Raw genomic sequence first — 25,929 nt, 5'->3', positions numbered from 1 at the left:
GTTTTTCAGACCCAGGCCAGCTGGCCTTGGTGAGTTCCCAATAGAACATCCCCATTGTCTCAGTGTGTGGGTGCACCCTTCGCGGTCCTGAGTTCCTTGCTCGTGCTCTCTGTCCTTCTGCTCCTAATTTGGACCTTGAGATTTCTGTCCGGTGCTCCAATGTGGGTCTCTGTCTCTGTCTCCTTTCCTCGCCTGATGAAGGTTAATATTCAGGAGGATGCCTGTATGTTTTTCTTTGGGTTCTCCTTCTTATTTAGCTTGACTTTATTTTTGAATGAAACATAATTTTTCCACTTAGTTGAGTATTGAAATATAACACTGTCCTCGCATAAGTTGAGATATCACTCAGGTAATATCTGGTAAGCATCCTTCAGTTGCTGGGATCTGGAGTTGCTTTTCCTCTTATCACATGTAAAAGGACTGATGCTACCAAAATTCCCATTTAATTTTTTATTCCAGTATGGACACTTGAATCCTGCCCTTCTTCACTCTTGCCTGTTCAAGCTAGGTCAGGGATTCCTCTCTTCTCATCTGGGTATTTTGCCCATTTACACTGGATGTTATGGAGATAGTGGTCTTTTTGTATTCAATATATCTCATAAGTACCTCAAAATAAACAAACAAACAAATAAATAAATAAATACAGCTAGTCGATTTGAAACAGATATTGTCCAGACCACTGTGTCTCTAATACTGTCTAGAATGGAAGAATATTGAGAGAAATCATGGTGCCATCTACAGAAATATGTATTACAACATTCCTATAACAGAATGGGAAGTCACTAAACTTTTGAAGTTGCCAGAACCTGAGAACTGTTTGTCCAGGGGGAGAAAGAAATTCTCATTATAGAAGGAGTTGAGTAGGATGTCAGATACAAAAGAAAGTAAAACTCCACTGGACTGGCATGTTATTCTATTCTCCATGAGCAAATACAATGTTTTTGAGACTGAAGAGATGACTCGGGGACTTAAGGGTAATTACTACTGTTTCAGAAGACCCACGCTTGGTACCCAGCACTCATGTGATGGCTCAACTCTAGTTTTAGGGTATCTGTGGCCTTTTTTCTTCTTAAGGTATCAGGCATGCACATGGCATACATACATACTATTCAGGAAAAACACTCACACATATAAAATAAAAATAAATAAATATAAATCATATAATTTTTATTGATTTTTATTGAGCTCTACATTTTTCTCTGCTCCCCTCCCTGCCTCTCCCCTCCCGCTTCAACTCTCCCTGAAGGTCCCTATGCTCCCAATTTACTGAGGAGATCTTGTCTTTTTCTACTTCCCATGTAGATTAAATCTATGTAAGTCTCTTTTAGTGTCCTTATTGTTGTCTAAGTTCTCTAAGATTGTAGTTTGTAGGCTAGTTTTCTTTGCTTTATGTTTTAAAACCACCTATGAGTGAGTGCATGTGATAATTGTCTTTCTGTGTGTGGGTTACCTCACTCAAAATAATGTTTTCTAACTCCATCCATTTGCCTGAAAAATTCAAGATGTTATTTTTTCTGCTGTATAGTACTCCATTGTGTAAATGTACCACATTTTCCTTATCCATTCTTTGGTTGAGGGGCATTAAGGTTGTTTTGAAGTTCTGGCTATGACAAACAATGCTGCTATGAACATAGTTGCAGAGAACGCTCAACAGAGGAATCTAAAATGGCTGAAAGACTCTTAAGGAAATGTTTAACATCTTTAGTATCAGAGAAATGCAAATCAAAACAACTCTGAGATTCCATCTTATACCTGTAATAATGGCCAAGATTAAAAACACTGACGACAGCTTATGCTGGAGAGGTTGTGGGTTAAAGGGAATACTCCTGCATTGCTGGTGGGAATGCAAGCTGGTACAACCCCTTTGGATACCAGTGTGGCAATTTCTCAGAAAATTAGGAAACAACCTTCCTCAATACCCAGTAATGCCACTTTTGGGTATATATCCAAAGGATGCTCAATCGTGCCACAAGGACAAGGATGCTCAACTATGTTTATGGCAGCATTGTTTGTCATAGCCAAAACCTGGAAATCATATATTTTTTTATTGCTAAAAAATTCTTAAAATTCAGTAGCTTAACACTACAAGGCTTCTTTTCCCTACCCCACAGGCAGGCCAAATGCTCTATGGTTTCCCTTATCTCAGTGTGTCATGGGTTTCACAACTCCAGGGTGTCACAAATCCCTTTTACTGATTTTTGATGATCATTTCCACTTCAAGACTGAAAACCTTATCTACTGACGTCATTTGGAAAGGAGTTTACAGTTGTCTGTTAGAAGTTAGTAAACACTAGTGCCTTAAGGACCCTTTCTCTTTGGGAGCCTCAGTGCAATTCTTACCACTCTAGATTATGCTGGTGTTCCAAATATTTCATTCCACAGAAGGAAACGAGGCATGTAATTTTCAAAATTTACATTGTATTTGAAAATTGTGTATTTGACTTTTGATAGTAAAGTTGAACTAATTGATTTGTGTGAACATTTGCCTTTAGTAAATTTCACTTCCAATTAATTTTAAATGATTTTAAGAAACTCCTGAACATCAAAGAACTCTTTAGAAACAGTTCATTAAAACTTTCGAAAACCTTCTGCACAGACCATGGAGAGAATCTATGGCTGCTTTAAAGAGAAACACTTAATGAAGTGTATTTGGGGTTTAGAATGAAGCCCTAATGCCAGCGGAGTTTGGGCTCTGGCAGATGTGTTTGTGGAGGATTTGCCAAAGTCTGATTTAAAAGCATCTCATCCCTAAGGCAGCCATCGAGTTTAATCTTGTCTGTTCTTAGCTCTTCCTATCAGAGCTGATTTGGGGCCAGGGGGAGGAGAAGCTGACCTTGGGACTGTAATCCAATCACGTGTTGCATTTGACCAGAGAGGAAAATGTTCTGGCTCTGTAGGGTAACAAATACAGTCCTTTCACTTTGCATTTGAAGTTTCATTTTATAATGATCTATGAAAGAAATGATTCCCAATAAGCAGGATATGGCTATTGAATAAGTTATAAAATGTTTCACATTAATCAAGTTCACAAACCATTAACAAAACTTAAATGCAACAGATAAAATTAATGATACTTTTCTCTATAACCCTTTGTTTGTTGTGGCAGATTTTGATGAAAAGCAGTATAATTGGTAGTTGTAGCTGAACACATTGCAATATTCAATGTCATTAATAGATTGTATTATCTGCTCTGTTTTACCTACAGCTATATAAATACACCACTAGTTGTTTAGCATTGTATTTGTTAAATTTTTTAAGCATTATATTGGTTAGGTTACAAGGGATTTAAATATTACTACTATTTTGCTCCTTTTATTGTGGTTTATAAAAATTCATTATTAGACATTACTATACCATTAAATCAAGACAAAATATTCAATAGACATCAGGATATGTCTGTCTGAAAAATGTATTGTATACACTTTATTTAATAACCACTTTGAGAAAAGATGCTTACTTTGTCCAGTAGTATGTCTACAGACCTCCCTGATTCTTGACCCATGAAAAGCAATTAGCATGTATCAGTCAAGGGTGTAGATGAATGCACTAAGTAGGAACATACAAATAGTTTACATATGTCTCTGTGAACCATGATTTTAAAATGTGAACCGAGCTCTAAAACTCAGTAGAGATTGCACAAAGATCAGCTTTTTATCTTGGTTTTGTCTTTACTAGAACTATCTGACAGTAATGAGACCTCTATTCACTTTTTAAACAATTTATTTTTATTTTTAATTGTGAGAATGCTTGTGTGGGAGGCCAGGTACAGACAGAGACATTGCATTGTCCCGAATCTGGAGTTCCTGGTGATTGTAAGATACGTCACATCAGTGCTAGAAAACTGAACTCAGAGCATCACAAAACTAGACAGGGCTCTTAGCTTCTGGACAATTTAGCCCTTGAATCCTGCACTTCTACAGAAAACTTGGCTGGATCTGAGTAAGGCTGATGTTTTGGTGGTAGTAATACATTCTGAAGGGCACAGCACCTACCTCCACTCAACAATGCTCATGTACTAAGTTATACTGACATAATCATTAGTGCCCACCTGAGTACCAGGTCCCTGGGATTCACAGCTCCAGAGAGAAGATAACTGACAGAACAGTTGACTAACTGCACACCACATTATGTGCTAAACAACTTTAGACAATTTAAAATTACATTGATTCCAGGCATCATAAATAACAAAAATGGAAATATTTAATCAATGTATATTAATTAATTATAGAAGGGATACTACGACACATGTAAAGGTCAGAGGTCACTTTATGACAGTTGACTCTTCTTCTACCATATGGGTTCTGGGATTGAACTCAGGCCAGCAGTCCCCTTGACAAGTGTTTTCAACCTTTAAGTCATCTTACCTACCCCCATTAATTATTTTCAGAGTATTTTTGTATTTATCTTATTACCTGGAAATGTTCTAGGAGATTTAATATAATTTGACTCTGATAGTAGAATAGTCTTTAGTCTAACAATGAGAAGGTAACAATAAATTTATAAGGCTTCCATCTCTAGGTGTTTATAATTAGCATTTAAAGTCATAAAGAATCTTGAGAGTTAGTACCGACTTTGAGATTCCTCAGCTTTTATTTATCTATTCTCTGAAGAATATGAAAACAGCCTAGCACATTGAGGTGTTTTATGTTATACTCAGGTAAAAATGACTGCAATATGTGTTGCTCTCAATGAATTTAGTTCACTGCATTAAATGATTATGGCATTCATACTGATGGCAATCTTTAAGTGCCAGGTATGAAATATTTAATATTATTTTCTGTTAATATTCATGATTATGCTGAGTGAAAAGAACATGTGGTCAGATAAAACTAAATGCAATTTGCCTTGGAGATAGTACCAATAATCATGCTGATTCCTCTTTGGGGAAAAGGATGAACCGTAGGTGATAGCATAGTTGTGTTTCATTAAAACTTAGAAATAGAAACAAGAAGTGCATCACATCTTACACACTGCATTATGTAAAGTACTCAATGCACATCTCGTGTGCACTGTAATGACAGATGGTCTCTCTTTGTTAAGGTTTGAAAACGATGCCCTGAGGGAGAGCTATGAGCCTTAAATTCATGTCCTTCAGCCATATTGTGACTATCATTCAGCATTAATGTCACCATGGCTGTACAACCCCCTCTCTCCAGATCCATCCATCCTACTTTAATCTTTTAATCTTCTTTTTTAATTTGTTCCCATCTGCAATTTTCTGTAATTCCAAAATAAGTCTAAGTAGACAACTGGCTTAGGAAATTGCTTTGGAAGAAGTTCCTTAAGAGAATGAACAAATTAAATTATTTACAGAAAGTATTCCCCGATGCTTATTTTTCAGGCATCCTAAATAATAAAAGAAAAGACATGAATATGAATAGCCAATACTTAATATTAATAGAAACTGTGAAAGCATTCAATGTTTTTTATCTCGAATTAATTAAAACCAATATGATTCAGACAAACCAACTACATAATCTATTAATCAGTTGGAAATGGACATGTGAGAACACATGTCCTTAGTCATTCTCAGAAAAGTTTTCTTATGTATAGCCGGTGTGGGACAATGGTCTGTATTCTGTCAATTATATTTTAAATAAACATTAATTGGTCAGTAGCCAGGCAGGAAGTAGAGGTGGGACAACCAGACAGGAAGTAGAGGTGGGTCACAGAGAACAGGAGAATTCTGGGAAGAGGAAAGCTTGGTCCACAGTCCTGTCCCAGCCACAGAAGAAGCAAGATGTGACTGCCTTGCTGAAAAAGGTACCAAGACACATGGCTAAGATAGACAAGAATTAAGGGGTAAAATAAGTTACATGAGTTAATAAGAAGCCTGAGCTAATGGGCCTATCAGTTTATACTAATGTAGACCTCTGTGTGATTTCTTGGGAACTTAACAACTCTGGGGACCAGGGGGGACGGAAACCCTGACAACATATATCTATGTGGAAAAGTTAAAATTGGGGGAAGGAGAGAAGGTGACTCAGCACCTGAGAGCTCTTTCTCCTTCTCCAGAGTTCTGCCTCCTCTGGGTTCCTTCCCAGAACCCAAATTTCCATGGTTCCTGGGAGAAAAGGGATGTAACATACCGTGACATCATTTATTCTGCGAGTATATGGTACTAAGAGATTCATCATGTAAATGTATTTAATGTAGTTTTCACATAAAACATTCTGATAGAACAATTGGAATCTCTTAGAGTTATCTATTAGATTAGTTGTAAAAGCTGAATCAAGTTTAAAATCCAATTTTGGACAAAGCAAACCAACCACTGTGCTAAAACTTTGTAATTCTTTTCATAGTCTGCCTACTTCCTAAACGTGATCAGATCAAAGTATCCTCAAAAGCCTGCAAGTGAGAAAATAGTGATGTGGATCTCTTTCACAAACCTCAACGTAAGTTAGAAGTGTGCTTTGCTAATGCGATGGATTCTTATTTGAATTCTTTTCATAACAAGTGATTCTAAATTTACTGGAATTAGCTTTTGGTAGTTTCAGTGAAATAAAGAGCTTAATTTATTCCCTAAAAAGCTCAGTCAACTTGGAGTAAGGCTTGGCTAAAGTAAATATAAATGTATATTAAAATAAATAACAAGTGAAAAATATAAATCAAAACAGAATTATTTTTTCATCTTAAATATTTTCTAAAATCTTTGATAAATTTTTATAGTACATTTTAAACCTATATGAATGTATACATTATAATGCATAATTTTAAAAAACACACTGACCAGTCAGCAGCCAACGATGGGATGATGTAGTAATTTTTTTAAGTAGACTGCTAGAAGAAAAAAAGGGGGGGCAAAAATAAACATGATAGGGAGCTTATTTCTGTGGAGTCTTTTGGGTGTATGACCTGCAGTATTGGGGTTGAGTAATACATTAGTACTCTGGGGGTGGGGTGCTTTGATAAGCTTCATTTCACATTTCAACCATAAGAACTCCTGTCACCTTACAGCTTAGTCAGAATTGTTAGTCATTTGTTAAATCATGGACATTCTGAATGCAGTGTTATTGTTGCTCTTTTGTCAACAACAAGGAAATAGCATCAGTTTAACAGCCCACCAACAAATTAATGGATAATGAAGATGTGAAATCTCATTCAGTCATAAAGAAAACTGGGGGAGGGAGAGGAGGTGACTCAGCGCCTGAGAGCTCTTTCTCCTTCTCCAGAGTTCTGCCTCCTCTGGGTTCCTTCTCAGAACCCAAAACCCTTAGCTCATAATCTCCTGTCAATCCAGCTCCAGGGCATGTGACTCTCTCTTCTAGGTCCAAGGGACACCTGAAGAAACATAAGAGATACATGTTCATACATGTGGAGATATTTTGTTCGTGCTTAAACAAATAAAGCTTGCCTGAAGATCAGAGGGTGGAGCTATCCATTAGTTAGCCATAGAGGACAGACAGTGATGGCACACATCTTTAATCTCAGCAATAGGGAGGGGAAGACCGGAAGTGATATGGAGAGGAATATAAAATGGGAGGAGACAAGAGCTCAGGGTATTCACTTTGAGCTTTCAGTCTGAGGTCTGTAGAGATGGCATTCGGTCTGAGAATTTCGTAGAGGTAAAAACTAGTGGCTGACTCTTCTGCTTCTCTGTTTTTTCAGCTTTTACCCCCTAATATCTTCCTCTGGGTTTTTATTATAAGGCAATTAGATATACGCCACACACACAAATTTAAAAATCTTTAAAAATGAGAAGAAATAAAATTATTAAATTTGTACGTAAATGCATGAAACTGAATAAAATTATATGAGGTACTCCAGGCTAAGAAAGACAAATACTGTCTGCTGTATCTCAGATGCGAATTCTAGTTTTTAAACATTAAATATGTGTATCCATGTGGCAGTAAACATGGCTAAAAAGCTCAGGACACTGGAAAGAGGCCCAGAGGAGTGAAGAAGGAGGCTTTAAAGGGAAGAAGCTGAAGAGGTAGGAAGGGAAATACCCCGTTCAAGCTGGTACAGTGAGGAGAAAGCAAGGTGGAGAAACAAGGTAGGAGCAAGAGGAGGAGAAACAACCAAATTGAGGTATGTCTAAAAATCCTATAAGAAAATCTGTTGTTTTGTAAAGTTAACTTGAAAAAAATTAAGGAAAACTTAAACAACGAACACAAAATAAAGCAGACAGAGAGAGGAGAGGCTGAAGCGCAGAGGTGAGTGGTGTCCATAGCTGACCTCATTTGCTATCTAGATCTGCACAAAGTGTTTGCTAACCTCTAGGCATGTAGATGTGGGAAAAGGTGGTCAATGCAGACAAGAAGCAAAAGGAATTTGGAGACGTGATAGCTAGACAGGTGACTTATACACACCTGAGTCTCCAACGACTCTTGTCTGGAAGGAGAATATTACATATGCCTTGGTTCTGCTCTTTGGAAAAGGCAGAAGTTAGCTCATGTAGGCTACCAATACTAAAATGTAAAGTTCAATTTCGTCAGCAAAACTGAAGAAAAACTTCAATTAGGGGAACATGTATGACAATGGAACATTGACCAGAATCATGGAATCTTACTTAAACCTTGCTTTGCCTCCCCCACATCACTCCCTGGGCATTAGGAAAGAGTGTCTTTGCATAATATTCCTTTAGTCTTTACATTTTCACAGTCATTTATTATGTGGTGCATCCTTCTGGAAGAGCACTGGAATACATCATGCTCTGTAATAAGGCATATGATTTTCAGCACATGCACATACACGCATAAAATCAAATTTGCATGCAAGAGCGTGTGTGTGTGTGTGTGTGTGTGTGTGTGTGTGTGTGTTTGTGTGTGTGTGAAAGTGACTGAGGGCGAGAGAGAGAGCACATAAACATGCTGGTCCATGTGTGGAGGCCAGGGGTCAACTCCAATTGACATTCTTCAGGAGCTGTCCACCTTGTTTTTGAGATAGTCTCTGAGGGAAACCTGGTCCTCATGCATTAGACTAAATGGTTTCTGCTTTTGCTTAGCTAGGAAGACAAGTGTACAGCCACATCTGTTTTTATATGTGAGTGTTGGAATTGAACTTAGGCTCTCATAACTACATGTTTGTAGCACAAATAATAAAAACCCAGAGACAAATATTGGGGTTTAACCTAAAGATCGAAAAACAAAGCAACAGAAGCTCTTACCTCTCTACCTGAGACCGAAATGGTGATTTGGCATCCACAAATCCTCACAATGAAACTGAATGTGAGACCTGTCTCCTCCTGTTTTATATTCCTCTAGTGCTGGGATTAAAGGCCTGCACCACTACCTTATAGTTTCTATGGCAAACTAGTGTGGCTACTGGGGTTAAAGGTGTGTCACCATTGCCTGGTCTGTATGGCTGATCAGTATGGCTGTTTTACTCTCTGATCTTCAAGTAAGCCTCATTTATTAAAATAGAGATGAAATATGACTACAGTTACTTTATAAACTAAGTCATTGTTACAACCCTTAATTTCATATCTGAAGTCCCCAAATGCAAACATCTCAACAGTTTGAAGAGATCTGGGACAAACATATAGTCCAAGAAAATTTTTAATTAAGGCAAGTTTTTATCTTTTGAAGACATAAAATATAGAACAATAATATATTTTATTTTTAATGTCACACTATATACACAAATCCTTTGGGAAAAAAATTAAGACTGGCTCGCAAACTCCTATAGCCTTTATATGGTACTTTCCAGTTTAGAAAGATACAATAAACATAGAAATATGGTGCTGGATCACAACTGCCAAGCAGCTCATGCTGCACACAGTGTAATTCTGTACCAATTATCTGCCTATTTCCACTGCTGTCTCCAGCCAGTTCATGTCATAAGGATTCATGAAAAGTACCTGATGTGGGATTCCCCTTTGTATGCTATGAATACCATTGATGAATAAAGAAACTGCCTTGGACTGTTGATAGGGCAGAACTTAGGTAGGCAGGGAAAACTAAACTAAATGCTGGGGAAAAAGAGGTGGAGTCAGAGAGAAGCCACATAGCCTAATGGAGACAGATGCCAGAACTTTGCCGGTAAGCCATTGCCACTTGGCAATACACAGAATAATAGAATTGGGTTAAATTAATGTGTAAGAGTTAGCCAATAAGAAGCTAGAGCTAATTGGCCAAGCAGTGATTCAATTAATACAGTTTCTGTGTGATTATTTTGGGGCTAAGGGGCTGGGAACTAACTAGTGGCCTCCTCCAACAAGTACCATGTATGCCAATCATCTCTGCTTGCTTGCCTCACTCCAGTACAATGTATAATTTATGAAGAGTGCACCCATAACGGTTAGCAAAATCTTTCAGGCATTATAAAAACTACCCTGTGGTTACATTCTATCTTTTAAGTGAATGCTTACAATAAATACAAGCAAAAACAGCACGTTTTCCATATCCCTTTCATGATTAAACATTTTATTTAGGTGAAAAACAAATTATCCCAAGAACCCATATACACTCACACCCAAGCAAACTTGTTATAAATTATCGGAGTGTAAGCAAGCAAGATATTCTTTTACCAACAGGCTGTGCTTTGCGGTTAAAAGAAAAAAAGAACCAATCACTTTATTACTTATCTTGAAAGGTAATCTTAAAAGAGTTTTAAAGAAAACACAAACCTAAACTTTTATACATTAAAAACAGTCAGCTCTACTTTAAATCTATAAGGTACATACCCATTCATCAATAATTTCTTACATCAGGATACTGAGAACAAAAATGGGGAGAAGGAATTATTCATTACCTTTGATCATCAGCCAGTCCTAACAGGGAAAGTGCATGAGCTAGTACCAAGCGGGCTGCTTTGCTCTTGTTTCCTGACCTTAAAGAGCTCCTCACTCAACTCTGTGCCTTACTACAACTTTAGATTGTCTTCTTGAGGTTTCACCTCGAAGCTATTTAACAGAGACATCTTAGTATCACTTAAAGTTGTCTCCAAAACTTTGTTTCAGCTACCATGCACTCCAAAGCCTGTGAACACATCTCCCAACATTATTAGAAAAAATTTAAACTAACTGGGCAACTGGGACTTAATTGTTTATCTTAATCATTAGCATAAGCTGTACTCTATGTGGCTCCTCAGTAGAAACTCATGTGTTTTAGCTATGCAACACTTCTTTGTTTTATTTGCTTTATTTTTTATCATCAAAACTTTATTTAAACTCACATCATCATCAATTAGACAGTTAGTTTAGGACGAAATCATTTTCATAATAATCCACAGGTAAAAATGCCCAGTAGGATGGGATGTTACATTGAGATAACCCCATCACATTATAGGCAGTGGGAATCTCCCCTCACCCATTCACACCACGCCAGCCACCAGAGAAAGATGGCAGTGGCAAGCACGTAAAGGCACAGCAGAATCAAAAGACATTCTGGACTCTGGTCTCAGAGAAATTCATCTATCAGGGATTTGCCACCTGGTGGGATGACACCTGAACTTCAATTGCCACCTGCTGCTCTTCTGACAAGGCCACCTGCGGTAATGCAAACTGGATAACTTTCTTCTGCAAGGATGACAATCTTACTCAGTCATTTTGTATGATGCAATTATTTTGAGTCTAAAAGCAAGAGAGTTTACCATAATTAGCTAGTGATAGATCAGGCCTGATTGGCTCCTGAAAGTGACCTAAATAGAAATAATGTGATCTTGGTTAGAAAGCCAATGAAGCACAGAAACTAGATGATGTAATTTTTCTCTTTGTCTTTATCATCGGTACATGCAAGATGTTGCTGAAATTTGAAAGCTTTCAATGTACAAAATATTCATTGCACCATGGTCATATATTATATACTGGAGTCATGTGTGTAATATATGCAAGAAGATCTTATAGATAAGACACATGTAACAGATAATATATTATAGGGTTATATACAATACATATACACAATTTATATATGTAAAACCCATATACTATATCAATATATTTGTATGTGCATATAAAATTCATAAGCTCATTACATGTGAAAATAGTTGAAACCATAAAACAACTGCAGAGTTCCTTCACTTAATACCAATTATCTTGCTAGTTTTCTAGTATGAATGCTTCATTACATTCCTCTAAAACTGTGCTTTCTCCAAAGGGTTAGGATAGAAGACACACTTCAAATTTAAAAATGAGGAACATTCTAAAAATTGTCTTAAAAGCAAATGGCTCAAACCCGGGAAGTGTGTTGAATAGATTTTACAGCCATGTAATTAAATTCCCAGATCCTGGGAACCATGGCTCTGAAAACATGTCAAAGAAACAATACCACAGAAAAGATAGCTATTCTCTCTAGCGGATTAAAGATCTCAGGCAACAAAGTGAGCTGGGGTTTCCCCACAGTGCAAATGAGTATGAGTGGAGATGTTTCATCTTTTATATTTCTCACCTTCACTGAAAAGCAGAGATGTTTGAAACTTAATATCTTAAATCCTTTTCCTATTATCGAAAGCCACTGTACTCTTAATTGAAAGGCAGAAAAAGATAGATCCAATGAGTTTGACTATGCACATAAATACTATATATTTATTTTAGATAAATGGACACTTTTAACTTGAATCAGTAATGTATGGCACAATTTATAGGAAATGAGAAACGTGACCCATCGATCACAGAATATTTCTCAAAGTGTATAGATTTTCTTCTCTCTATTGGAAAGCTGCTAGCTCCTTCAATTATGCTCCTATAATCTCAGCAGAATGTTTCTCTGACATGCGTATAATGCAAATTAGGTAGTTCTTGTGTGTATAGTCTTAAATATCTGACTCATCCCACCAGTGTTTCTAATCTGGTTGTGTACTTGACTGTATTAATCAGGATCTTCCAGAGAAACAAAAGTATTTTTTAACGTAGATTTATACAAGGATACTTTATAATTGATTCGCTTGCATTGCAACAGGTGGTACTAAAACTGCTGCCTCGACAGCAGATGGCCGAGGGAAATCAATGGCACAGTCTACAAACTAAAGCCTAAGGAGCCAAATCTCTGAATGTGGCCAGGACTGCCAGTTGTCAAGAAGGTTGTATGAATGGATCAGGCAGATGGATGCCCCAGGATGAGCACTCAGTATCCTATCTCTGCTCCATTAGAACTCTCCATTGGAGAATAATGACCACCCAAACTGGTGAGAGCCATCTTCCTTATTAACTCAAATTCAATTACTGTCATCCTCCAGAACACATTTACTGACACACTATATACATTCCGCTATCTAGATGTCTTAGTAATAGAGTTATCATTGCTGTGATGAAACACCATGATTGAAAGCAACATGGGGAGGAAAGAGTTTACTTCACACATAGTTCATCATCAAAAGCAGTTGGGGCAGGCACTCACATGGGTTAGGAACCTGGAGATAAGAGCTGATGCAGAGGCCATAGAACGGTGCTTTCTGGCTTGCTCCCCATAGCCATCTCAGCCTTCTTTTTATAAAACCCAGGACTATCAGCTCAGGAATGGACTCACCCACAATGGACTGGGCACTTCCCCCTAAATCACTCATTAAGAAAGGACCGTATAGACTTTCCTACTACCCATTCTTACAGAGGCATATTTTCAATTGAGGATCCTTCCTCTCTGATACCTGTAACTTGTGCCAAGTTGTCATAAAACTAGCCAGAACACTAGCCATTCCTCAGTCTAGTAATGCTAACACAAAACTGATATAAAAATAATGAATCTAGAACCTGGAAATATGAGACTTGCACATTTTGTGTATTTTTTCATTTTTTATTGGTTTTATATGTCTATCTTAGAGTTTCTATTGCTGTGAAGAAACACCATAACCATAGCAACTCTTATATAGTAAAACACTGATTTGTGGTGGCTTGCTTACAGTTTCAGAGGTTCCATCCATTATCATCATGGTGGGGAGCACAGTAGAATGCAGGCAGACATGATGCTGGCTACATCTTGATCAGAAGGCAACAGGAAGTGGACTGTGACACCTAGAAAAGCTTAAGCAAAAGAAGCCTGAAAGCCTGCATCCAAAGTGACACACTTCCTATAAGGCCACACCTACTCCAACAAAGCCACACCTCCCAATAGTACCACTCCCTTTGATAGCTACATTCACTCAAACCACATTCAGGTTCTTATTTAAAGACAAGGTCTTACTGTAGAGCACGGGCCTTTCCTGAATTTAACATGTTACCCAAACTAACTCTCGATCTTCCTGACTCGATCTCTTGGGTATTGAGATTACGTTTCTGCCATTCTACCAAGGATGTTTATTCTGTTTCACGAAGGGTAGTTTATGAAGATAAGAAAAAATTAATATATTAAAATTCATCATTTTTAAATGCCTAATTATTTCATAAACATACAAGTTTCTGCATGGAAGGTGATGCCATTTGAAAATATAATTTCACTTCTTTTAAATTTCCTGAGCATTCATTTTATGAGCACTTTTCAGGATTTAGAATTTGGGAAATAGTGTAAACTATGGCTCAGCAACTAAACAGTAAGATTCATAACTAAAGATCAAGACTCTGCAGCACAAGGTCCAATAGAAAAAGTCAGTACTAATCTTAGAGGGAAACTTTACTCATTTTCCATCAGTCAATCCCATTGCTAATTACAGATTATTAGTAACTCTCCAAATTTGAGGAAAATAGACCCTGTCTGGTGATAATTTGCCTATTGCTATAGTCATAAAAATGTTTACTTTTTTGCTACTAGTACTTTTCACACATTCTACTTAAGTATGAAAATTTAGCAAATTGTATTTATACTAGAGTGTTATATCAAACTGAATTCTTAGAAATAAAAAAATTACTTGTGGTGAAGGATTATGTTAGTTTTCCATAAAAACAAAATTAATGTGAAAGAAATAAGGATGTTTGCATAAGTGATAGGTAGGTAGGTAGGTAGGTAGGTAGGTAGGTAGGTAGGTAGATGATAGATAGATAGATGATAGATAGATAGATAGATAGATAGATAGATAGATAGATAGATAGATACTATAAATTGCACAAATCTCAGAGATCTGAAAAGTGGGTCAATAAGTCAGATCCAGGAAAATTAATCTACAGATCTACCCAAAGACTAAGACAAATAGCTGGTAGGTTCAATAAAGGTCTGGTATTTAAAAACAAAAGTCTATTTTCTAATTAGAAATGCAAGGAGACAATTGGAACTTTTCTTATGCTTAGACAGATCTTCAGTTTTCTTTTCTTTCCTCCCTTTCTTGTTTTATTTTTTTTTTTTTCTTTTTCATTCTATTTGGGGCAATTTCAGTAGGAATGACTCCAATAGGGTCATGTACTTGAATGCTTAGTCACCAGGAAATAGAACTTTTTGAAGGAATTAAAATGACTAGGAGGTATGGCCCCAACTTCAATGCTTTCTTTTATAAGTTTCCTTGGCCATGATGTCTTTTCACAGCAATAGAACGGCGACTATTTATGCTTTCAATGGCTTTTATTATACTCAATCACATTAAGGAGAGCAATCTTTATTGAGGGTAACAAAATAAATGTTAACATAATCTAAAATTAATTCTAGACAGAAATATCCAGAATATTGTTTGGCTGAATATCCAGATGTAGCTTGACCCAGTCAAGCAGACATATAATATTAAATATCAAAAATGTTATGTTCTTTGCATGTTGCCAAACTCAATTCACTAAAACTTTACCATATCTATGTATGTGTTGATTGGGAACAGATCTGGTCTATTTCATTACTTTTTGCCGTGTTTTGTTAATAAAGCAATGACGGCCTCAAAAAACAAATTATGTATTGCCTCCTGTCTGTGTGGAAACAGTATTATCATTTAAATGATTGGCAGAATTGGCAAGCACATCCAAATGTGTCTTTTCTTTGAAACCTTTAAACTATGAATTTAACTTTCAAATTTTTGTAAGGCCTTTCAAGCTTTTTGTTCTATAGATGTGGTTTGTTGTTTATGATGGCAAGAACAGCCCATATATCAGCATAAAATCTATACTAACTCTAGATTGTTTTCTAGCCAACACTAGAACAGTAATACACACTCAGTACAGTATTAGAGGAAGTAACTATGATAGAAACTTGGAAAGACCCAAGAGTGCTCTGGAGTCCTTGTGCCCTTTAGAAGCCATATACTGTATTAAAATAATCTGTCAGGGAACTACAGTGTTATGAGGGACTCAAGCTCATGTTGAGAGTCCTCAGAATATGAGGGTCTACTTTCATTTCTGTTACTGTGATAAAATACCCTGACATCAATTAACAGGGATAGGGAAAGGTTTATCAGGTTCATACTATCAGGTCAAAGTTCACCACTGTGGGAAGTTGAGACTGAAACTCAGAGCAAGAACTTGAAGGCAAGTCTGCTTGCTATTTAACAATGCATTATCTCCTTTCAAGAAACTCACTGCACAGCTAAAAAAGTGTTGAAGAAGACTGCTTGTTGGTTCCTGGCCATGCCACAGAAACCATGCTGCTTAACTCTATTTTTTAAACAGTTTAGAACCATCTACCTAGATAATGACATCATGTACAGTGGTATGCATTCTTCTACATCAATTAACAATCAATACAATATATTGCAGACTTGCCCACAGACAACCATGATTTAGGCAATTCCTCTGTGAAGGCCCCTTCTAAGATTGTTTTGGGTTGTGTCAGTTTGACAAAGCTCACCAGGACGAGACAGTGTCTCACTGTAGATAAAAGGAGCAAGCACGTGATTGAGTGTTGACAATTCAAAGGTGGGTCCTCCAGTCCTGGGAATCCAAGTAGACACCATTTAAATGAGAGAAATGCTTTTAAGCATAGGACTTCTTGAATCTCTAGCCCACAGAATTGTGAGTAAAAAAAAAAGTTTTCCTTTATGTAACAGCTATTTGTAACTGAAAAGGAGAAACAGGAGCTGAAGAACCATGCGGGATTTCATTTGAAATATTTAAACTAAGTAATTGAGTTGGAAGCTTTGGGAGAATTCTCTGAGAATAGCTGAGTCTGATGATGAGCCCAGGTCACGTCTGCGAACTAGCACAATCAGCCAATCAGAATGAAGAGTTGGAAGCCACATGTTAGAGAACAGGACATTTTGTGTCGCCACAAAGCCCTTCAGAAAACAATGTTTGCTTCTTGGCTTGTGTTCATACATGTGTCTCTGCTGCCTACATCACTCATGAGGCCAACCAGAAGGGACTTCTGAGAATTATTGTTCTTGAAGTGAGCAAGAGACAGTAGTGTAACAATGATAAACTTTCACTTTTAAATTGTCCTTTTGACTTCCATAAGACAAAAAAATATCCTTGGGTTTACGATGACAACATACAAACCTAAAGAGATGCTTGGGAACTTCCAGAGTTTGTTCTCTCTTCTTGAGGCTCTCCGGCCTTCCATACAGCCACAAGTTCTACACAGACATTTCTTTTCTACAAATTGAACTCTGACAGTCATTTTATTTCTGTTCCTGTGCCTTGTGTGAAATGCTTGCAAGCAACACTAAGCACAGACTTACTCTCACTGGCTACTGTGGCCTAGCACACTTAGCCCTGCTCTAAGTCTATGTATATTATTTAAAATATCTAATTATTTATTTAAATTATTCTTGGTTACTTAGAAAAGAACACTTTAAAATGTGACATTTTCTTTAAATATCCAGTATTATCAATTATTCTGATGCACTGCCTATTAACTTATGGTTTATACTTTTTTTCATTAAATTTTATTTTTAACTTATTGAAAAAAAAGTATTGGCTTACACTCCTTAAGACCAAGTTCCACTGTGGAATAATCCTTCTGTACACTTTTTAAATTATGCTGTGACTGTTTAATAAAGACGTTGAATGGCCAATAGTTGGACAGGTCAAGGTTAGGTGGGAAAACCAGACTAAGGGCACTGGGAAGGAGGGCAGAGTTAGAGGAGCTGCCAGCAAGACACAAAGGAAAAAACAGGAGGTGCAAGATGAAAGAGGGGGAACAAACACCATGTGGCAGAATGTAAAATACTATAAATGGGCTAATTTAAGTTGTAAAAGCTAGTTAGTAATAAGCCTGAGCTATCAGCCAAGTATTTACAATTAAGATTGAGTTTCCATACCAGATATTTGACAACTTGTGGGTGGGAAAAAATAAAGTCCACTTACAAAGTTTTCAGACCAAGTTACTAGCACAAAGGTGATGTATTTGCCCCAGAGGGACAGAGGGCAGGGATAAGGAACAAAGACAGGAGAAAGAGGAAGAGGGGAAAGGAGAATGGAACAAGAGAGAGGGGGAATGGGTATTTGTCCTGGAAGACAAAAAACTGCCTCTGCATAGAGAAGAGATATACATGGCTCATAATAAAATGACAGTTTATAGAGGTAAAATGGGAAACTGTGTTAAGATGAGACATTTAACTTTAATGGAGCTTGAAAATTAGGCTAGTCAAAGGGGGATTTCCATTGCGGACTTCATTATTTTGATAGTTGAGCCTTGGTAGTCAGCCTCAGGTCAAATAAGGGCATAGTCCTTGGGGACTAGTTTCAGGAATGCCATCTAATGGTTTTTTTTTAAATTATTTTATTGATAAAAGGAGGATAAAGAAAAGAAAAAAAAACAAATTTCCACCTCCTCCCACCAGCCTCCCATTTCCCTCCCCCTCCTCCCACTCTTCTCCCCCTCCTCCCACTCTTCTCCCCCTCCTCCCCCTCCTCCCACTCTTCTCCCCCTCCTCCCACCCCTCTCACCTTCCCCCCACTCCTCTCCCCCTCCCTTTCCAGTCCAAAGAGCTGTCAGGGTTCCCTGCCCTGTAGTAAGTCCTAGGTCCTCCCCCCTCCATCATATCTAGGAAGGTGAACATCCAGACTGGCTAGGCTCCCACCAAGCCAGCACATTGCATAGGATCAAAACCGCGTGCCAATGTCCTTGGCGTCTCATCAGCCCTCATTGTTCGCCATGTTCCGAGAGTCCAGTTTTATCCCATGCTTTTTCTGGTAACAGTCCAGCTGGCCTTGGTGAGCTCCCAGTAGATCATCTCCACTGTCTCAGTGGGTGGGTGCACTCCTCGTGGTCCCGACATCTTTGCTCATGTTCTCACTCTTTCTGCTCCTCATTGGGACCTTGGGAGCTCAGTCCAGTGCTCCAGTGTGGGTCTCTGTCTCTATCTCCATCCATCGCCAGATGCGAGTTCTAGGATGATATGCAATATATTCGTCAGTATTGCTCTAGGGTAGGGTCATTTCAGGTTCCCTATCCTCAGCTGCCCAGGGAACTAACTGGGGACCTCAGCTTGGGCACCTGGGAGCCCCTCTAGGGTCAAGTCTCCCGCCCACCCTAAAGTGGGTCCCTTAACTAAGAATTGTGGTTCCGTGCTCCCCTATCAATGGGAGAATGGATGAAGAAAGTATGGAATATATACACACTAGAGTACTACGCTGCGGTAAAAAACAATCACTTCTCGAATTTTGCATGCAAATGGATGGAAATAGAAAACACTATCCTGAGGGAGGTATCCCAGACCCAAAAAGATGAACATGGGATGTACTCACTCATAATTGGTTTCTAGCCATAAATAGGGCTCACGGAGTCTACAATAGGCGAATCTAAAGAAGCTAAGTAAGAAGGTGAACCCAAGGAAAAACATATAGTTATCCTCTTGGATAAGGGAAGTAGACAAAATTGCCGGGAAGAAAAGTGGGATCTTGGGGGTGGGGTGGGATGAGGGTTAGGGGAGATGGGGAGAGAAAAGCCATCTAATGGTTTTTAACAAAAACAGAGGGAATTGGGGAAATGACGAGGCCTGCAAGAGCCGCATCCTCAAGTATGCCTTCACTTATTTTCAAATTTGCATGCTTCAATATTTACCGCTAAGCAGAATGACAGGTTTCCATTGTTTTTATGTTTTTGATTTGAATACACAGTTGTGGTCATATCCTCTCAATCTATGAAGTTTTACCTCAAGCGAATCCACTCATGGTCTCTCACACAAGCATTTGAAACCACTGCCATACCCAGAGCACATCAAGGATATCACTGTTTCTATCCTGTACTCACTCAGAGAGCACTTGTATTCTGCCGTAAGACTCCTTTCCCTCCCACATGCCATTATTTCTGGACCAGATTGCTGGAACATTCTCCTTCCAGACTAGCCCAGGAAGAAAGACTTACAGCGAGAAGATGGAAGCACAGGTTTGCGTCTGGCACAGTAGAGTTGTGGTGAACAGTCTAGTTTTCTAATGTGAAGAAGAAGCAAAGGGAAGCATAATAGTGAAGATGTGTTCACTTTTTGCTTTCCTTTCATTTTCATAATGCTTAATTAATTGCACAATATATTACCCTCGAGTTAATTAAAAGTCCTCCAAATTACTGGCCTTAGGTTAAATTGCAATCATAGTCCATGAGTGTGGAAAGGCTCATGGATGTGCAGCCTTATGTTCAATTCCATGGCAGGGTCCTCTGTCCACTTCAAAATGAAGGAGGTGTAGATATAAAGGCCTGATGGGGAGGACCTGGTACACAGCAAGTCATGGGGTAGCCCAGATCTCAAAGGACGAGGGTGTGATGCTGTCAGGGAAGACAGCACAGCCGCTTCTGTGATGGGAAGAAAGTCCTATCTGCAGTCTCCTTGCTCTGCTCCTTGGGAAGGTCTTTATTTTCTTCTGTAATTGAATTTCTAGCTGCTGTAACTAGCCCCGAAGACAACCAGCTACACATGTTTCTGAGCAGCTACTGGGAAAACCTCACATTCAAGCTAAAGAATTTCAACATTGTATATTTTTTATGCTTGTTCATTCACAGAAGAACAGCTCAATATTTGGTGCTAATTTAATCAATATATTTCATGTTGCCATAATGAAAGCCCAAGATAAATTGGAAGTGTTTTTAGAGTCATGAGCATGGCTCAGGCAGTCTCATTACAAGCTTCTTTACTTCTCCCTTCCTCTCTGACTGTCCAATTAAAGTTGACATTTTTATTCAATTTCGATGTACAACTGCCTCCTTTAACATATATATTTATTATATATATTTAATTTGGGATTCATTTCTGAGAAAAGTGCAAAGTAAGCAAATTGCTGTATTTTTGTGGTTTTATTTTTTATTGATTTTTATTGAGCTCAATTTGCTGTATTTTATAGAATTGACATAAAGTGAAGTTCTTCAAATACTATTTTGGTAATGACAAGGACAAGGGACTCAAACATCAGATGTTGTTTGCCAAACCGCTTTCTTGTCACTTAAAGAAATAGCTCAGAAAAAAAAAACTGCTTGCAAAACAACAACAAAAACCTGAGTTTGATGCCCTAGAACCTACATCAAATTCCAGACATGGTACCAAGCAGTTGCCATTCGAGAACATGGGAAGATATGGTGGAAAAATATCTAGGGTTCCCTTAGCTGAATTACTGAGCTACCGACCAATGAAGATTCTGTTTTTAAAAACAAAGCATATGGCACCAGATAAACAACATCCAAGGTTGATACCTGCCTACACACCCGCACACTCACACCCACACACAGAGGATTCTGGTAATTTTCCAAGTTGTTAGCTTACATTAACACTTACCCATGTGAAGTAAGAGTCTATGTTGAACACTGATGTTGACAATGTGGTCGTGAAGCACTCTAGGTGAGGCTATAGTTAGCATCAACTAAAGCTATGGGAAAAACCACGAGAAAAGTACCTGCACTTACGGTTATTTTCTTGTCATGCTTTTAGAGTTTCTTGGTTTTGTTTTTGTATTTTGGTTTTGTTTATTTTTTGATTTGGGGTTTTTGTTTAATTTCTGTTTTTGTTAAAAAGTGTTTCAGGTCAAACCACAATTACTAAAAGCCATAGTTTACAAAGAACCAAGAACATGGGGTTTTATTAATACATTGTTTGAATTGAAGCAAATTTGTCCTGTGAAATATTTCCACGTGCTTGAGGTCAGAGAAGAGTGAAAATGTTTATTTATAATGGGACACGCATGTATGTATTAAGTTGAAATTGAGAGAAATGACTTTTAGGTTAGCATAGGCTCCACTGGAGAAGGAATGATTGTGGGGTGTAGGAAGGAGAAGGAGATACTTTTCTTCTCTGTATAGTGAGAAATATGAAGAGCTAGATGACAGACGGAGGCATGTTGAGTAAGTCAAAACAACTCTTTGGATTATTCTTTAAGTTTCATGTCATTTCTCAAGGTTGCTAACAATGAAAGGTAATTGATTGTGAAAATCTAGTTAGGGCAAGTGGGACTGTGTCTGAGCATTTGGGAGAGAAAGCTGTCAGGGGAGTGGAGAAAAGACCTACAAAGAGTTGTAGTCTTTCTGCCCACCCTTGTTCATCTCCCCCTTCTTGTCTTCACAGCACTTACCATAGCTTACACTGACAGCGGACATTTAAACATCCTTTTCAAATTTTCCACGTTAGCAATGACTTGGAGCTTTGCTTTCCATTCAATGAATGTGATGGGATAAAAGCCCATCAGCAGAAGCACCACTTTACCTGCACTCGCTCGGCAGTTAGGGCTTGAAATTCCCCTGGCACACATTGCACACCCCCACGTGCTCCCAGACTGGTGGGCGCTGCTTGGAGAATCCCTACCCACAGACCATTACTGTAAGTGCTGCACAGACAGGAGGGAGGAGATGATCAAGGGAGGGCAGAAGGGCAACGGCCCTCCGAAGGCCTTTTCTCCACTTACCCAATAGCTTTCTCTCCCAAATGTACAAAGTCCCACTTATCCTAATTGGATTTCCACACTCACCACCTTCCATTAGTTTAGGATTTATAATTATGGAGCCTCTCAGTGCACAAAGTGTAACAACTCAGAAACTAGTTTTCTTTGTCCAAGTATATATTTTTCTTCTAGCTTTATTGACACATAAAAGATTATTAAGAGTTGAATATTTGCAAAGCTCACGACGTGATGTGGAAGGCACATAAACTACAAAATGGTCATTTCAATCCAGGTGAAATCAATACCTCACAAAATTACAATGGTTTTATGTGTGTGCGCGTGTGTGTGTGTGTGTGTGTGTGTGTGCTTGTGTGCTTGTTTGTGTGTTGAATTTCTAAATTCTTTCCATTTACCGCATTTCAATGTCACAACTTTATTACATATCCTGACAATAGCATATGTGCTGAATTCCAATAACTTAGTCATTTTGCATAACATAGTACACCTCGCATTTTGTACCACAAATGTGTATCACTCTTCCACCCTCTTCTAGCTACTGGTAACAGCTCTGTCTCTTATGAGGCTGGTTATGTTAAACTCCACATGGGCTTCCACATGAAGATGATGAAATATTAAATTTATTTGAGCGTGACTATGATATTGTGGTAGATATTGTCTTATTAGACAATAATAACCCATGTGCAGTCATGGAAGCCATGTGTGCAAGTCACTTATAATTTGCAAAGAAAAAAATCCTATTCTAGGTCTTATGAGTATTGAACTCAGAAGATGCAGCAATATAACTGCAGGAATAAAGAGAAGACCTGAGGTTAAGGGAAGAGTGGAGAAACAAGACTGGAGGAATTACAGTGTCTAGGTTCTTAACACACAGATACACACACACACACACACAGAGAGAGAGAGAGAGAGAGAGAGAGAGAGAGAGAGAGAGAGAGAGAGAGAGAGAGAAAGAAGGATATTTTATTTAAACTTATATTTTGAGATCTCTCTGATCAAAACTTAGTTCTCATCTTTCTTTGGTAAGATATCAGTATCAGTTGTTTTATTATAATTTATTATAATTTGATAGTTGAAGATTTGGCTAACTACTTGCCTTTTTAGGAAGGGTGATACAGTGGAAAGTCATTTTTTTTTATTGTCTCACCTTTTAATCCCTGTTTGAGACTCAATTCCTCAATTTTAAAATTTATTCCTCTCTCATACAAAACATTCAACTGCAGCCTCCCCTCCCTCTTATTTCCCAACCCCCGCCCCTCCCTGAGATCCACTCCTCCTCCATTTTCCTTCAGAAAAGGGCAGGTCTCCCAGATACATCAACTGAGCATAGTAAACAAGTTGCAAAAGACTAGGCATAAACCCTCATATCAAGGCTGGACAAGGCAACCCAGTAGGAGGAAATAGGAACCATCAGCCGGCAAAAGAGTCCAAGACACCCCCACCCCCATTGTTAGGAGTCCAACAAAATCTCAAAGCTAAAGAACAGCAACATATATGCAGGCAGCCTGGTCCAGACCCATGCAGGTTCCGTGGTTGCTGTTTCAGTCTCTGCAACCCTGTCTGAGACCTGCTTAGTTGATTCTGTGGGCTATTTTTCATGGTGTCCTCGAAACCTCTGGCTTCGACCATCCTTTCCCTCTTCTGTGGTTCCCCAAGCTCGGCCTAATGTTTGGCTATGGGTCTCCATATCTGCTCCCATCAGCTACTGGAGGAAGCCCCCTGATGACAATTGGGCTAGACACTGACCTATAAGTATAGCAGAACATCACCAGGAGTCATTTCTTTGACATTTTCTTCTGTCAGTCATGGTTGGTTCCGCCCTGGTTCTCTGAGCCACCAAGTTTCTGGATGCTGTCCATGAAGGAAATGTTGGGCATGGGCTTTCTTTCATGGTATGGACATCAGGTGAGAACAGTCATAGCTTGGCACTCCTACATCTCTGTGCCCCCATGACCACAGGGCATCTTTCAGGCAGGACAGGTCATAGAGTTTGTGACCACTGGGTGCCATTCCTGGTTGTGGAATATGGCTGGTTTTCTTAGGCATCATTTTTCAATAAAAGTTTATGTGGGATCTGAGTGGATATTTAGCAATGTCAGAAGCAGTTTTGTAATCAAAGTTGATATGTTGAGGACCAAGGTTCTCCTCTAAGCATCTCACAGTGCCAAAGTAACCCCATCCGTGGGAGGCTGGGAGCTCCTTCCTTTAACAGTGTGTGAAGTTACTACATAGCAAGGTGTTCCTCCAGTATTCCTGCCCTTTGCTACTCACCATTGGCTTCCTTTCCCTTGGAATGATAGTGAGTTCCAAGGGTGAGACATCCTCATAAAGTCTAGATAGATCATACCATTCCCTGCCACAGTCTAATGGAACAATTGCCTTCATCCAACCATTATACAGGTGTTACGGTAGATGAAATCAGTCGGGGTCTATCATCTAAAGAAGCTGTTGCTGAAATGGAACGAGGGCACAATAAGTTGATAAAACATATTTAATGGAAATGAGTTCACTCATGCTTGCCTTTAATATATGCTTCTGATTACAGAGTGCTCCACCAACCTCTCTGTAATGACAGCATTAGGTTCCTCTACCTCCTTACTTCAAAGAAATTGAAGTTTACAGTGCAGATGGAGAGCCACCAATGCTTTCAGTCGGTGAACACTGAAGTCATAGATCAATCCCTTAAGTGTAGAATAAAGAAATTCAAGTGTGTGTGTGTGTGTATGTAAAGCAACTCTACATTGAAGAATTTCTATCACAAACTCTCCGAACTACAAAATCTGTCCCCCACATAAAAGCCTTCATACTAAAGAATGCTTGCTCTTGACCGTGCATGGTGCTATTATTTGTTGAACAACCGTTACATATTGTAGACTTCGTGATGAGAGCTGCTATACATGTTAGAAAAGTAAAACAGAAGCACCAGATGCATAAATCCTCTTATTTATTCATTACACAATATTCAATAAGAGACTTATTTTAAAATTTTCCTTGGATGAATTACATATTTTTCTCAAAAATTGTGAATGCAATTCTGTGTACTTAGTTGTACTAGCTTCTGAAGTATAACACTTTATTTCACATTAACTTAATTTTCTCATTAAGGAACTATAAGTAATGCCAATCAAATACCTTCCAAAAATATCTCAAAAATATAAATATTGCAACATCACAGTGTATTATTTGTTCATACAAAATAATATTAAATGGAAATTAGCCTCATGTGAATACTGAGGTAACTCAACAATGTTTTGTTATTCTGAAGTGCAGGGAAGTGTCATTTGTCATTAGTATTAAATCTTGGCCATCAGTGTAGAGGTGATAGCTCACAGTAGCCTGCCTTTGTTAAAAAAAATACACTATATAAAAATTGTACTTAATCCATAAATTTA

The sequence above is a fragment of the Microtus pennsylvanicus genome, chromosome 1 (assembly GCF_037038515.1).
Source record: "Microtus pennsylvanicus isolate mMicPen1 chromosome 1, mMicPen1.hap1, whole genome shotgun sequence".
Lineage (NCBI taxonomy): Eukaryota > Metazoa > Chordata > Mammalia > Rodentia > Cricetidae > Microtus > Microtus pennsylvanicus.
The sequence above is the reverse complement of the archived record's forward strand: the minus strand, read 5'-3'. Positions refer to the sequence as shown.